This window comes from Protopterus annectens, chromosome 5.part0 (assembly GCF_019279795.1).
Source record: "Protopterus annectens isolate FY-2018-M chromosome 5.part0, PAN1.0, whole genome shotgun sequence".
In the NCBI taxonomy this organism is placed as follows: Eukaryota; Metazoa; Chordata; order Ceratodontiformes; family Protopteridae; genus Protopterus; species Protopterus annectens.
Genome location: NC_056735.1, coordinates 1,883,541,918 through 1,883,556,505, shown reverse-complemented (window position 1 = coordinate 1,883,556,505; position 14,588 = coordinate 1,883,541,918). Strand labels below are relative to the sequence as shown.

The following is a 14,588-nucleotide window of genomic DNA, read 5'->3' as shown; positions in this document are numbered from 1 at the left end:
AAATGCACACCTATTAGTAAAGGCTATATAACTCATCTAACTAATACAAATGGATTTAACTTCTCACTCACCCATGTGGAGATAAAATGTGAAATAATTGATTACACGTTCATGTCTCATTGCTGTGCTATATTATATGTTGATGCCATTTTTTCTCTTGACGATTTTTTTCCCTATGTGGCCAATAAAAGCTATTTTGTGCCTATGCTTGCCAATATCACCAGTTGCTGCAGCCTTATGTTTCATTAAGACATAGCCAAATGACCACTTAACCAGTGTGTATGTTGACTTTCACAAGATATCTGTAACAATTGGAGACTTTTTGAGAGTGTAATGAGCTGGTATATTTTAAAAATTCCCAACAGAGTACTCAATCTTACATAGGCTTCCACCACCCAGGCTACCAAACCAACCCCTCCCCCATAATTAACAACAGAGGCCATGACTCAACTCCCTACTCACCCACCTTGTTAGAACTCGAACGCTATGTAATTATCAAACCTACCAATATTAGGCCAAATGATAAACATTACTACAAACTTCTACTCAAAGCCCTCAAATTCATTACCACTCTGAATCACAGACTAGCCACAGATGGTGATATCCACCCCAACCCTGGCCCTTCCCCTCCACTCAATTCTAATTCCACCCTACTCTCCCCTCCACTTCTCAATCTAAACTCTAGACCCTTTAACTCTCTTCTGACCTGTCATCTAAACATCAGAAGTGTAAACAATAAGATTCACAACCTACATGCCCTTTTAGCTACTTGTTCCCCAGACCTACTATGTCTCACAGAAACCTGGCTTAAACCAAGTACGAAAGACACACAGATAATCCCACCAGGGTATGATATACTAAGAACAGACCGAATAACTTGTAAAGGTGGCAGTGTAGCCATACTCTACAAAAATACATTACAAATCTCCCTTGCCTCTCCACAACCCCTCCTAACAAACAATGCCGAAATTCTACTTGTAAAACTTCAACCAAACAAACATAAAAGCATAAATATAGCATGTATTTACATCCCCCCAGGCAACAATAATAACAAAACCTTAGAGGACTTTCTCCACTGGTTAACTCAAACTCACCCCAGGAATCCATAGTGTTAGGTGACTTCAACATCAATTGGAATTCCTTCTCATCTAGCTCCCCATCTAGCAGCATAAATCTACATGGCTTTTCTCAGCTCATATCCACTCCTACCAGACTAGGTAAACCCCAAAACAAAGACAGCATCCTGGACTGGATCCTTACTAATAAAGATCCTGACCAGTACTCAGCAGGTACTCACCCAGAGGACATGAGTGATCACTTACTCACCTATGTTATCAAATTCAAGAAAATCACCCCCCTTCTTACAACCATAAAAAAAATCAGGAACAATAATAAATTCAACGCCTCCATTTTTCAAACTGAACTTAAGGCCCACAACTGGACAATACTCAAGTCTATTCCTCTTGAAGATGCATTTATCTACTTCAACACCACCTTCCTCAAGATTCTAGATTCCCATGCTCCAATACAGTCCATTAGAACTAAAACCAAAACCACACCATGGCTCTCTAAGGAAACAAAATCCAAAATCCTATCTAGAAACAAGATGTGGGTCACATGGCGTACCTCTAAAGACCCACACTCCCACCAAACCTTCCAGCAACTTAGAAATGAAACTAAAAGAATGATCTTAAATGATAAAAAAACTTCTTCCTCCACCTCCAACACAAACACCTTAATAATCCACAAAAATTCTGGGCAGGCTTAAACAAGCTCCTGCACCCAGGCCAGGCAACCACCCCACTCCAACAACTTGCAAACAACAGTGCCCTGTAAACATTGCTAACACATTCAATAGTTTCTTCACAGAAACTATACAATCCCTGGCCACACAATTCAAACAAACAACCAGCCCACTCCACTACCCATGCCAGCAGAATACTACAACTACATCAGATCATCTATTTACCTTCGATCCAGTACCCATATCCTCTATAACATCTCTTCTTAAAAACTAAAACCCACTAAGCTAGCAGCTGACCTTCTCCCAGCTGAGTTTCTGCAAAAAGCAGCTGAGGCCATTTCCTATCCCGTCTCCATAATCATAAACCGTACATTGTCAGAAGCCTTCATCCCCTCCATATGGAAAATGTCCCACATTATTCCTCTCCATAAAGGTGGTAGCTCACTAGAGCTAACCAACTACAGACCTATAGCTATACTCTCACCCCTGACCAAAATTATGGAAAAGTGTGTCCACAAACAACTGATGGAACACCTCACCAAAAATAAAATTCTAGCCAACTCCCAACATGGCGTCAGGCCAAATCACAGTACCACATCAGCCCTACTATCCTTTTCTAATACCATCAATAACTTCAGAAACAATAATAAACTATCATCTGCTCTTTTCTTAGACCTCTCCAAGGCCTTTGATATGGTGAACCACATTCAACTCCTCCATACCTTAAAAAAACTATCACTCAGCAATTCCACGCTGAAATGGTTCCAATCCTACCTGTCCAATAGGCAACAGGCTGTTCTATGGCAGGACAAATTATCCACATGCCTACCTGTTACACTTGGAGTTCCCCAAGGATCTATTCTTGGCCCTCTTCTCTTCACCATCTTTGTTAATGACCTGCCCATAATCACCCCCCATGCCACATGCATTCAATATGCAGATGATTCGACTATCATCAGCACTGCCTCCATCCTGGAAGACCTCACTGCTTCAACCCAAGACACCTTCAGCCTAATAGAAAAATGGTTCTCAAGTCGTCAACTAGTTCTCAACCCCAACAAAACAAAACTACTTACTTTCTCACCCACTAACAAGACTCTTCCTCCCACCTTCTCTATTACATCCTCCAATGGAATCACTATATCACCAGAAGCTCACACAAAGCTATTAGGTGTTACCATTGATAACTCCCTTAAATTTGACACCCATTTCAATCTTACCATCAAAACCGTCAATAAAAATCTTGGCTTTCTCTATAAAGTAAAACACTTTCTCACTCCTCACGCTAAAATTACAATTGCCAGCACACACCTACTATCAACTCTTTTCTATGCCTCTCCCCTCTTTACAAACCTAAACAAGACAACCCTTAACAAACTTGCTTCTTGTTACAATCACATAGCTAGATTTGCCACAAATTCCACCTTTAGAACGCACCACTGCACTAACTTGAAGCAACTAGGGTGGTTAGAGTTTTCCAGCCAACTCCATTTCAACCAACTCAAAACGGCTCACCAGATACTGTATCACCCAGAGAAAACACCAGCTCTGAAAAACATCATTCACCCCTATATTAACCTGCAATCTTTATGCTCCTCCAATAAGATCTTAGCTCAAACTACCAAAGCCAATAATTCTGCTGGGGATTCTCTATTCTCAAACTTTGTAGGTAAAATGTGGAACTCCCTACCGACCATGCTCACCTCAGAACCTTCACTCCTACAATTCAAAAAAAAGCTTAAACCCCATCTCAATACTCTCTGGCAATGTCCCTGTTCCAAACCTAATTAACCACTATCATTTACCCTTCTCTTACCTCACTATTATTAACCGCTTTTTAACAAGGCGCCTCGCCTTTGTAACTGACCTATGTTTTTTTTTTTATATGCTGCTGTTATTTTTTTCCCAAGATGTGATGTATCTTTATATTGTATTTAGAACTCAACTATCTTCCTTTTTTGCATTAACAATGTTCATATGTCTGTTATGTACCTGGAACTTTTCTACCCGGGCCTCCGCTGAAAATGGACATGTATCCAGTCGGACTCTCCCGGTTAACAAATGTAAAATAAATAAATAAATAAATAAAATATTGTCGGGACAAATGGCCGGAACTAAGAAAATATTTATTTTTGAGCTGGGACATAGGAACTGAATTGTGTAAAGATAGTAATGCCTTATTAAGTTTAATGCTATTGACTGCAATAAAAGCAATTACTAGAAAATGGAAATCAAAATCTAAACCAACTGTATTTGAAGTATTGAATATTGTATTGCTTTGGAAGTGGGATCTTTAGAAAAGAGAAGGAACAAATTACATAGGAATAAATGGAATTTGTTGGAACAGTACATGCAGAATAATGTCTGCAAGGAGGAGTTATGTTTAAGTGAAGACAGGAATTGAGCAATGTATGCAATGTTGGACTGAATAACAATGATAAAGAAAGAAAGAAATCTTACATGTAATGCATAATGTATGCAAATGAAAAAAATGTTAAAATTGTTTGTTTTCTATCCTATTAATTAATGTATGTGTACCTTTGACTTAAGTGATAATTTAATAAAGGTGTTAAAATATCCATAACAATTCTATGGCCACAAGGCAGAATTACCAGTTGTGGGATACAGAGACATACTTGGAACATGTGTTACCAACTAGTTTTCCATTCTTTTTATGTGAATTCCAAGTTCCAAATTCTAGAATCTGCTTCCAGTTTTAAGCCTAAATTTCATATATTTTTCCACATATTTATTGTGTTTACTAAAATTATGTGACATGACTCCACACTGCAAAATATAATCCAGCATGGTTTGTATTCAAATATTCCAGTGGACCCCTTGAGACTGTACAAAGATACAATTATTTGTGTCCCCTAGTAGAAATTATCATAGCAAAGGAGGGAAATTGAAAACTGGGTGCATTTTATACAATCTAATGCAAACCCATACCCAAAACAAAAACTTTTACTTTGTAAATGGTGTTAACCCCAGAGTGCTGTTTGGCTGGCCAGTTCTAGCCTAAACCTCTGACACTGTTAAATCAAGGCTGCAGGAATCATACAATATAGCAGATGTCCTTCCATATCACTTTTGCAGTAGTCATAACTGAAGGGATCTCATTTCAAGGATGGCACAGCATCTAGCCAGCATACCAAAGCTTTTAGTACTTACAAGCACCGTACATCACATATACACGCCCTGCACAAGGTGTAGGGCATAAAGGTGACAAGCAGATGCACACTCTCAGAACTTCTTTGCCCCCAGTCTGAATAACAACATTGAATGTCCGTCTAAACACCTTCCTGCTATGCTGGCTACCAAGCCATGTTTCAGATAAGTGCCCTGCTGGGGTTTCTCCTTATCTTACTTTGTTATTTGGTGCTAGTTAGGTTCATGTCATGCAGAAAAGGAAAATGTCAATCTAGGAGGCTGATTCCTCATAAAAACTGTCATGACCAGTATCTCTTCTGTATGGGTGCTTCCCACAACCATCTGCATGGTTCTGCCTGCCAGGCTTTTGTCCCCAAGAATCTACATAGTTGTCTCTCCTTCTTTTCTATTTACCTTGAAAGCCAACGTCTTAAGCTGTTGGCTCAAGCTGCTATGGCAGAGTTTTCTCATCCTAACAGTCAGCCAATGGCCAAGAAAAATACCAAAACACTCAGTTCTGATATTGCTGCTGTCCAGCCTCCCCAGCCGTCTCTCTTAAGACTAGTGAAAACCCATATGATCTTCTGGTGGTTGCTTTGGATCCTCTACTGTGACCCTGTTGGAGGCTGGTATGTCAATGACTTCTCATACATCCTTGGTGGCTTTAGAATCGTCTACTCTAGACTTTGGCTGATTGTATCCAAGGGACTGAGGAGGATTCCACAACTCTTAGTAAGGAAGGTGATCCCTACTGTAATTTTTGAGTGTCACCAAAGGTATGACACTCAGAGGGTGTTCTGTGCAGACATTCTGCAGAAAGAGAAACAGAAAACCAAACATATTTCCCATGTAGATTAGAGCGATTATCCAAGATTATCCAAGATTACCAAAGTGCAACTAACTCTGGGCAAAACTGCAATCCAAATTGTAGCTTGCTACAGATCCCCACCATGCCCCAGGATTCCCACTCCTTTTTTCTTGATATACTGGAAAATATTAGGGTTCAACCAAACACCCTAATAATGGGAGATTTTCAACTACTCCTCCATTAACTGAGAAAACTACTCATGTACCAACTCCTTCACTCAACGCTTTCTGGAATTCATGAATTCCAGTGCCCTGGATCAGCTTAGCCACACCTCCACCAGGGACAACAATATCTTAGACCTAGTCATTGCCAACATGAGCGACCGGTGTTCCACACCTGAAGTCAAGTCCTCGTTGGTCAGATCCGACCATACACTAATAACCTTAGATATCCACATCCCGCCCCCATCCCCCATTAAGGAAACCACCGTAAAAAAATTCTCCAAAGCCAACTTCATGCTACTTAAGACAGAAATAGTGAACTTTATGACACCCATGCAGATGGACACTACAATTATGACTGCTGAATCCTACACAAATGCACTGTATAAGCACTTATGTGAGTGCATGGATCGTGCTATCCCTAACAGAACCAAGATCCTACCTATCCTCCAAAAAAAAGGAAGCCAATCTGGTGGTTCCCTGCCATAAACAAACTGTACAATAGAAGGAATAAACTGTTACAAAAGGGAGTAAAATCACATAAGTGGAGGAGCTCCCTGGTCAGCCTCAGTAAGAAGCTGAGATCCCTCATAAAATCCTCCAAAGCTAGCTCCAAAAACAAAATTGCCACTGATTCTAAGGACAACCACAAAGTATTCTATAGCTATATCAAGACTCTCAATCATAGCCTCACTTCATGCTTTGTGCCCACTGAATGGTGCACAGCAACAGTTATTCCACTCCACAAAGGGGGAGCCACCACGGACCCTGGGAACTATTACCCTATTAGCCTGATGAGCCTGGTCTGCATAGCCATGGAATGTATCATCACAGAACTTATAAACAAAGACATTAGTAACCTCCAAACTCTGGACCCCACCCAGTTTGGGATTGTGAAAGGCAGATCATGTCTCCTGAGCCTGATTGATTTCTTTGAAGCAGTCACCAAAGACGTAGATGAGGGTTAGGTGGTTCACACAACCTATCTTGACCTCGCCAAGGCTTTCAACATCCTGGGTCCTCTCCTGTTTGGTATCTACTTCTCTGAAGTACAGGATAACACAGAAGGTCTCTGCCTAATGAAGTTCACAGATGATTGAAACTAGGAGCCATAATTGAGTCCCCAAATGATGTGGACATCCTACTGAAGGGCCTCACTGAGACAGATGCCTGGTGTCAGAGCTATGGCCTCAAGCTCAGTGCCAAATAGTGCTTTGTCATCCCCTTTGGTAAAAACACAGTACCCATGAACTACCACATATGCGGCAGTCTACTTAACAAAAGTGTGATAAGAGACCTTGGGACCCAGGTGGTCAGTAGTTTCTCCTTTGAGAATCACATCACCACAGTGGTCAGGGAATCCTTCTACATGGCACACCTCATCACAAAAGGGTTCTCATCCAGGAAAAAAGAGGTCATTGTTCCCCTCTACACGTCACTCATTAGACCCATTATAGAGTACAATGCCCCTTTTGGAATGCCTCACAAGACATCTACAACAGCTGTAAAGGCCGCAGAAGTACCTCACAAAGAGGATTACTGGCCTCAAACAGATGCCCTATGCTGACCGTCTTAAAAAACTCCAGCTTGACTCCGTAGCATATTGCCTACTACAAGGTGATCTCTGCCTAACATACAAAGCTATGTCAAACCCTGAGCTGTTGGACATGCTCCACCTAAAGAAATCCCAATCCCTCCAAGCTAAATGTTGTAGTGACCTAAACCTTGTCACCACAATAAACAGAACATGCTGGAGGGATAGATTTCTGTCCCAGAGGCTTCCCATACTCTGGAACAAGCAATCCATCTATAGTAAACAAAGCTCCTCATTAGCACTCTTCAAGAAAAATCTTGATGAGTGGAAGGGAAACAGGAAATTCACCCCGGGGATCACTTCTGTGGCTCTGCTCGACTGGGGCACAGGAAAATAATTTTTTGGGTGGCAAAAGCCAGGGAACCTTGTTGGCTAGGCTCACTTAGGTCCTTGGACCGATAGCCTAGTACCTACCTATGAAACTATGAACCTGTAGTTAAAGATCTCCAAAGTGAATGGCAAGATTTTACTCAGGGGTTGTTTAATGCTCTGATGGCTTTAAAGTTTCTTCTGGGGGGGTCTGTGTCTGCCCATCCCGGTCTTCCATTCCTCTTAAAAGACTCAGGGAACCAGATCCTCAGATGAGGAACAGGATTCAGGAGAAGAGCGCTGTCTTATTCTTCTCAAGTCCCTACTCCCCTGGGAATATGGTTCACAGAGGATTCTATTAGTCCAGATTTCCCTTTAGAGGAACCCTCCTTTGGGGACACTGTTACCCGTATGATGGAATTTTTTAAGTGGGATCGCTCTCAAGTCTTAAGTCTCTGATATTCAGAAAAGGTATTATGAGCTCCCCCTTATGAAGTCTCCTAGTCCTTCTGCTGTTCCCCCAGTTCTGGCTGCCTTCCTGGATACCTTTTCAGCACCTTCTGTAACCCCTGGTTCTTAGCACCCTTCCACCAAGAAACCTGACAGATTTTACATGGTGCCTGATAAATGTAAATTTCTTTATAAATGCCCTTCTGCTGATCCTTATATAGTGTCTGTCTTTTCTACTAATCTCTCTAAGCTGTTGCCCTCAGCCAAGCTGCTTTGTTCAGATAAGGATAGTAGGCCCATGGAGAGGCTGGGCAAAAAGTTTTATACTGCTGCCACTTTATCCTTTCAGGCCATTAACTACTCTACAGATATGACCAGGTATGTTTTGGTCCTCCTTTCTCAGGTTTCTCAAGTGGTTTCTGACTTTTTGGACTCTTATGGGAAGACTGCTGCCCTTTCTCTGTTGGGTTCTACCTTTCACGTTGTCTGCCATTCTACTAAATGCAGCTATGATGCAGCTGATGCTTCCTCCAGGGCTGCTGCATTTGGTTCTATTATGATGTGCTACTGTTGGTTTCATCCTCAGGCTTTTCTTGATGACATTTAGGCCAAACTATCGGATGCTGCTTTGGATAATAAAAATCTTTTGGTGGTGCTGCTGCTGAACTTTTTAAGTCTCTCTAGGATGAGGGTCCTATTCTTAAGTTTCAGAGGAATTACCCCTCCAAATCTGCTTTTGTTTGCAGGCAGTCTCACCCTACACCCAAAGGAGGAAATACCGGGTTCTAGGTGTGTACCTCCTGCTATGTCTACTCAAACCCGTGCTTCCTAGAAATATACTTTTCAGGATAAACTTAGTTCCTTTTTACAATTTGCTTCCTCTTTCCTTTGGCCAGGTTCCCTTATCTTTCCCTGTCTCTTCACAATTAGTTGAAGATCACAACAGACTGTCAGGGTTATTTGATGGTTTGGAAATCTCTAACTCCCTCCCTTGTCATTCCTCAACCTCCTAGAGAAAAACCTCCTCTTTTCCCCGAGGTACACTATTCTCTTTTGATCCAGAGCACAATTCAACCTGTATCCACTGCCCAGGTAGGGAGGGTTTTTTATTCCAGAATGTTTTTGGTTCTCGAAAAGGAGGGCACTTGAAGACCAATTTGGGACCTTTCCCAGCTCAACACCCTTCTCAAGATTCCTTCTTTTCAGATGTTGTCTCTTCAGACTTTATTTCCCCTTTTTCTACCCCAGGCCTTTCTAGTCTCTTTTGATCTCAAGGATGCCTACTTTCATATCCCCATCCATGCCTTATTAAAGAAGTGTTTACCTTTCTCTGATTCTTCCTTGCATTTTCAGTTCTGTGCTTTGCCCTTTGTTGTCTCTACTGACCCAAGGATATTCACCCAATGCCTCACTCCTGTCATTCCTTTTGCAGGATGAGAGGAGTTCACATCTTTCCTTATCTGTATGATCTACTCATTCAAGGCCCCCCCCCCCCCATGCTCTGCTTCAGGATCTCCATTTTACTATTTCCCTGCTGCAGAGTCTGGGGTTCACATTAAACTGTCAGAAATCAGCCCTGACCCCTTCTCAGGATCATATTTTCCTTGGTTTCAAGCTCCAGACCATCCCCGTGCTGGCATCTCTGCCTACCCCCAAGGCACTTTCTCTTACTGCCTTTTTCCATGTTCTTCTTCCTCTGGCTTCAATCACAGTCAGTGACTTTCTCAGGGTTCCCAGTTTCATGGCTTCTACTTTGTTATCTCAAGTCAGTGTGGCTCCAACATTGCCACCCTCTGGACTTACCTTTCCCCTTCTTTCCTTGTCTTAAGCTTGAGCTTCGGTGGTGGATTCATCAACCTTCTCTCAACCCAGGGCTTCCTTTTCAGGACAGGGGATGGGGGCCTCCTCCAGCTTTCTCAAGATTCAGTGTCTCTGGCCTCTTTATTAGAGGTTGGACCACGTAAGTGTAAAAGAGATGAGGGCTCTTCTTCTAGCTGTTTAAGATTTTTATTCCCTCTTTTATCCTGGGCCCATCATAATTTTCACAGATAATACCATGGTTGTTTGGCATGTCAACAAGCAGGGGTGCAAGGTCCTATCTTCTTTGGAGACTAGGTCTTCAGTCTGGGATCTAGCTATTCCATATCAAGTGAGTCTTCAAGCTGTTTACATTCCCTCAGAGCATAATCTAGAGGCAGTCTCTTTGAGCAGGTCCAGCACACAAGATCATGAATGGATGCTTCACAGAGATGTGTCCTGGACATTTGAACTGTCAGCTTTCTCTATTCTGTTCCAGAGTCCCAAGTCCTCTGGCTTGGAAAGTGGACACCCTGTCTTTTCCTTGGAAGTGGATGTCTCTGTATGCCTTCTCCCCTCATACTCTGTTACCACAAGTCTTGCACAAGATCAGGTAGGATTTCCTATTGGTTCACACAGCATTGGTTCCCCCTTCTCCCTCACCTGGCCAGGGACAATTGCCACAAGTTACCTCACCTTCTCACATAAGACAAGGAATATTTTATCCATCCTCACTTGTCCATTCTTCAACTGATGGTGTGGGTGATAGGGTTTTTATCCCATTAGGCACCTCTTTTCTGAGGATGTGCTTCAGGTCTTGGAAATGGCCAGAAATTCCACTACCTGGAAACTGTATTTGTCCAAATGGAAAAGATTTGCTGTCTGATAGCTCTCTCACCATCAGGATCCCCTGTCTGTGGAGTTTCCTGTGGTTCTGTTTTATTTGGATGATCTGCTCCATGCTGGGTAGGCATATTCTTCAGTTAAGCTCACCTGTCGGCAGTTTCTGCTTTTCTGTCCTTGACTCCTTCCTGGCCTCAAGACTTGAGGTCAAGCAATTTCTTAAAGGTTTCCTTCATATCAGTCCTCCCATAAAGCCTATTCTGCCTTCCTGGAACCTCAATTTTTTTCTTGAAAAATTGACTCGGGCTCCATTTGAGTCTGCTGCTTTAGCTTCCTTACAGCATTGTACTTGGAAGACTGTTCTTCTTTTTGCCCTCACTTTAGCCAAGAGGGTGTATGATCTTCAGGGTCTCATGGCTGTTTCTCTTTTCTTAGTTTTCCAAAGAGACAAGGTGGCTCTTCGTATTAACTCTTCTCTTATGTCCAAGGTTGTCAGTGAGTTGTCCCTTAATCATTCTATTAATTTGCCTTCCTTTATTCCTTCTCTGCAGTCTGCCAATGAGAATGTTCTTCACACCATGGATTTGCATAGTCAACTCAGATTTTATTTCGATATAACTAAAGTTATTCACAAATGTGAGCAGCTTTTTGTTTCCTTTCATCCCAGGTCTTTGGGTTGAGCTGTTTCTAAGCAAACCATCTCTTCCTGGATTTCTAAAGCCATTTCTTTTTGTTATTCTTTTCATGTCAAATGTATTTCCTAATCAATAAAGACTCACTCTACCAGGGCTGTTGCCTTATCTGGTGCTTTTTGTTTCAAGGGTCTGGATATCAGTTCCATCCTTGAGGCTGCTATTTGGTCTTCTGTCCATACCTTTACTAAGCATTATAAGTTGGATGCTATTTCCAGGGCTAGAGATGGATTTGCCAGGGCTATCTTGTATGAGTTTCTGGAAGGCTCCTCAGTGTAGTCCTCCTACCAGATTTCCTCTTGAGTTTTTGGGGTCTACATCAGTCCGTCAAAACGGCTGAGGATCGAACACCAGATGTTCGAACTGTGAAGTTCGAACACTGATTATCATGAAGTCGGGGAACACAGAATTCGGTGGGCCGTTTCTGTGGTGTCACGATTATCAGGAATGTGGTGGGAAGTTATGGGTCGGGATCAGGTAAGTGTGCGATTGTGTGGACATTAGGATTAAGGCGCGGGTTAGGTGAGTTAGGGTTAGGGCGCAGGTGAGGTGAGTGAGCGATAGTGACAGATTTTAGGGTTAGGGCGGGATAGGTGAATTAGGGTTAGGGCGCAGGTCAGGTGAGTGTGTGATAGTGACGGACCTTAGGGTTAGGGTTTTAGTTAAGGTAAGTGGATAGATAGTATTGTATGTACAGTTTAGTGTAGGGTTAGATGTAGGATTTTAAGTGTTTCTGTGTGGATTGCTGTTTTTTTGGTGTGCTTGTGTTTTGTGTGTGTTTCTTGGAACAGCGATTTTTTTTTCCTGGGAAAAAATCGCTGTTCTAAGACTTCTATGTTTTTGTACTTTGTGGTTAGAAGTTCGAACATATGGTGTTCGAACTTCAGCCGTTTCAGTGAACTGATATAGACCCGAATTTTTGTACTCTCTCTACAGTTATGAATACTGAAACAGAGATATGGAAGGACATAGTACAATTGTGTAAAATCTTACCATAAAAGTAGAAGTCCTTTTCTCCAATGTTGCAGTATTTGCTCCCTTCCTCCCTCCTGCCCTTTCTGCTTTAGCATTTTTCTTTCTCCCCCCCTGGCCTAGGGGCTCTTCTACCTTTTCTCCTTCTGGATGCACATGTTCTTCCTTGTCCCTAGGGACTTTCTGTTCCTCCTTCTGTTTTGAGTGCATGTGTCTGTATATCACCTTTATACCCTATACCTTCTACAGGGTGCAAATGTTTGATGTACAGTGCCTGTAAGTACTAATGACTTTGGTATACTGGCCAGACATTGGGTTATCCTTATCAGGAGATCCCTTCAATTATGAATACTGCAACAGTGAAGAGAAGGACAACTACTGTTATGATAAGATTTTACACAACTATACTTTCACTTCAAAGCTAATATGTACCCTGTTACTCATCATTGCAAACAGTAAATAACATTGAATGGATGAACACTGAAAATAGCATATTACTCTGTTAACAACAATACACACACACACACACACACACACACACACATACACACACACACACACACACACACACACACACACACACACACACACACACACACACACACACATACACACACACACACACACACACACACACACACACATGTTTGTACTCAAAAATGTTGTCTTCAGACTGGCACCAAATAGACAGAAGCCTGATATTATCAAGTGTTAACTTTCCAAGCATTCCCGTGTTATAAGATAAGGGCACTTGGAGACAAGGCCAAAATCCTGTGCTACCCAAAGCCTAGACCTCTCTACCACCTGACATTTAAAGTGTTCTGAACAACTTATCACTTGCATATTTAAAAAAATAAATGTTAAGGGCAGATTAATTACATCATCATTTTGATATTCTCTTCCTTTGATTTTCCAAACTATTTTTTTTCTCGTCTTTGACACCATGTATAAGAGTTGAGTGAGGACTCTATAAAATAAAGTAAATATAAATTTTTAAGGTCTGAATAAATTAAAAATAAATCATGTAGAGAAATAAGGTAGTTACAGTTTAAATTAATGAGTACAATTCCGAAATAATATTGTTTATCTGTGCTGCTTCCAGCAGTTCTTCCTTTGTAATAGGTAATGTTGTGGGTTCATATAAAACAGTGCTCTCTGAGCCCTGGGATATGTATGAAACTTTACGTGAGTTTGAAATTAATCACTACTATAGTCATAGTATTGTGGCATAGGTATTTAATTAACAGAGTAAAATTAAGTGAGAAAGCCACCAATCTGTATTCGTAAATCCACATATATTCTTTGTATTTATTATGTGAAATACCATAAATGCTTCTCTTCTGTTGATTGCTGCTGATGTTCCTGTTGATTTTGTTGCTTGCATTGTGGCAGTCATAGCTATGGAGGGTACAAGGCCATTCAGGCATTTAAGAACTACCAGGGCCTCCACTTTTGTAATGCATGGAGTGTCATTATTACACTCCATTATCAGGAAGAAAAGAGACTCTGGCTGAGCACTACTATAACACAAGACCACATTAATAGTGCTTTAAAGGTGTTTAACAATTTTTTTTAATCAGGTCTTGTACTAGGCATTGAATAGTGGCTTTCAAAGTCAGTAAAATACTTTATGTTTTTTTTTAACTTTTTTCCATACATGGAGCAAATAAATCTCTGTGCACTACAAAGAATTATGATCAGGTCTCCTGTCATAACTCTCCATTAAATATATATTACATGGATGCCAAGATTTACCTCTTGAGCTTTGCTATCAAAGTGAATTTCCTGGCATCCATGCCCAAAGGCATATTTATGTGTTAATGATTGAAAACATGATCACAGCATTTATGTGTTAATGATTGGAAACATAATCACAATCCTCTATATAGTGGCATTTTGATAATTAGCTTGAAATCATTATATCAAATTATACTTATGTACTCCAAAATACTTATGTGTTAATTTAATTCAATGCTTTGTTACAGCACCTTTCTCTAATGTTATTATT

General features: G+C 41.2%; 1 protein-coding gene across 1 annotated transcript in view; it reads left to right on the top strand.

The window, feature by feature from the left end:
• ENOX1 (ecto-NOX disulfide-thiol exchanger 1) overlaps positions 1 to 14,588 on the top strand; it is a 2,044,058-nt gene that overhangs the window by 1,417,155 nt on the left and 612,315 nt on the right. The window lies entirely within an intron of this gene.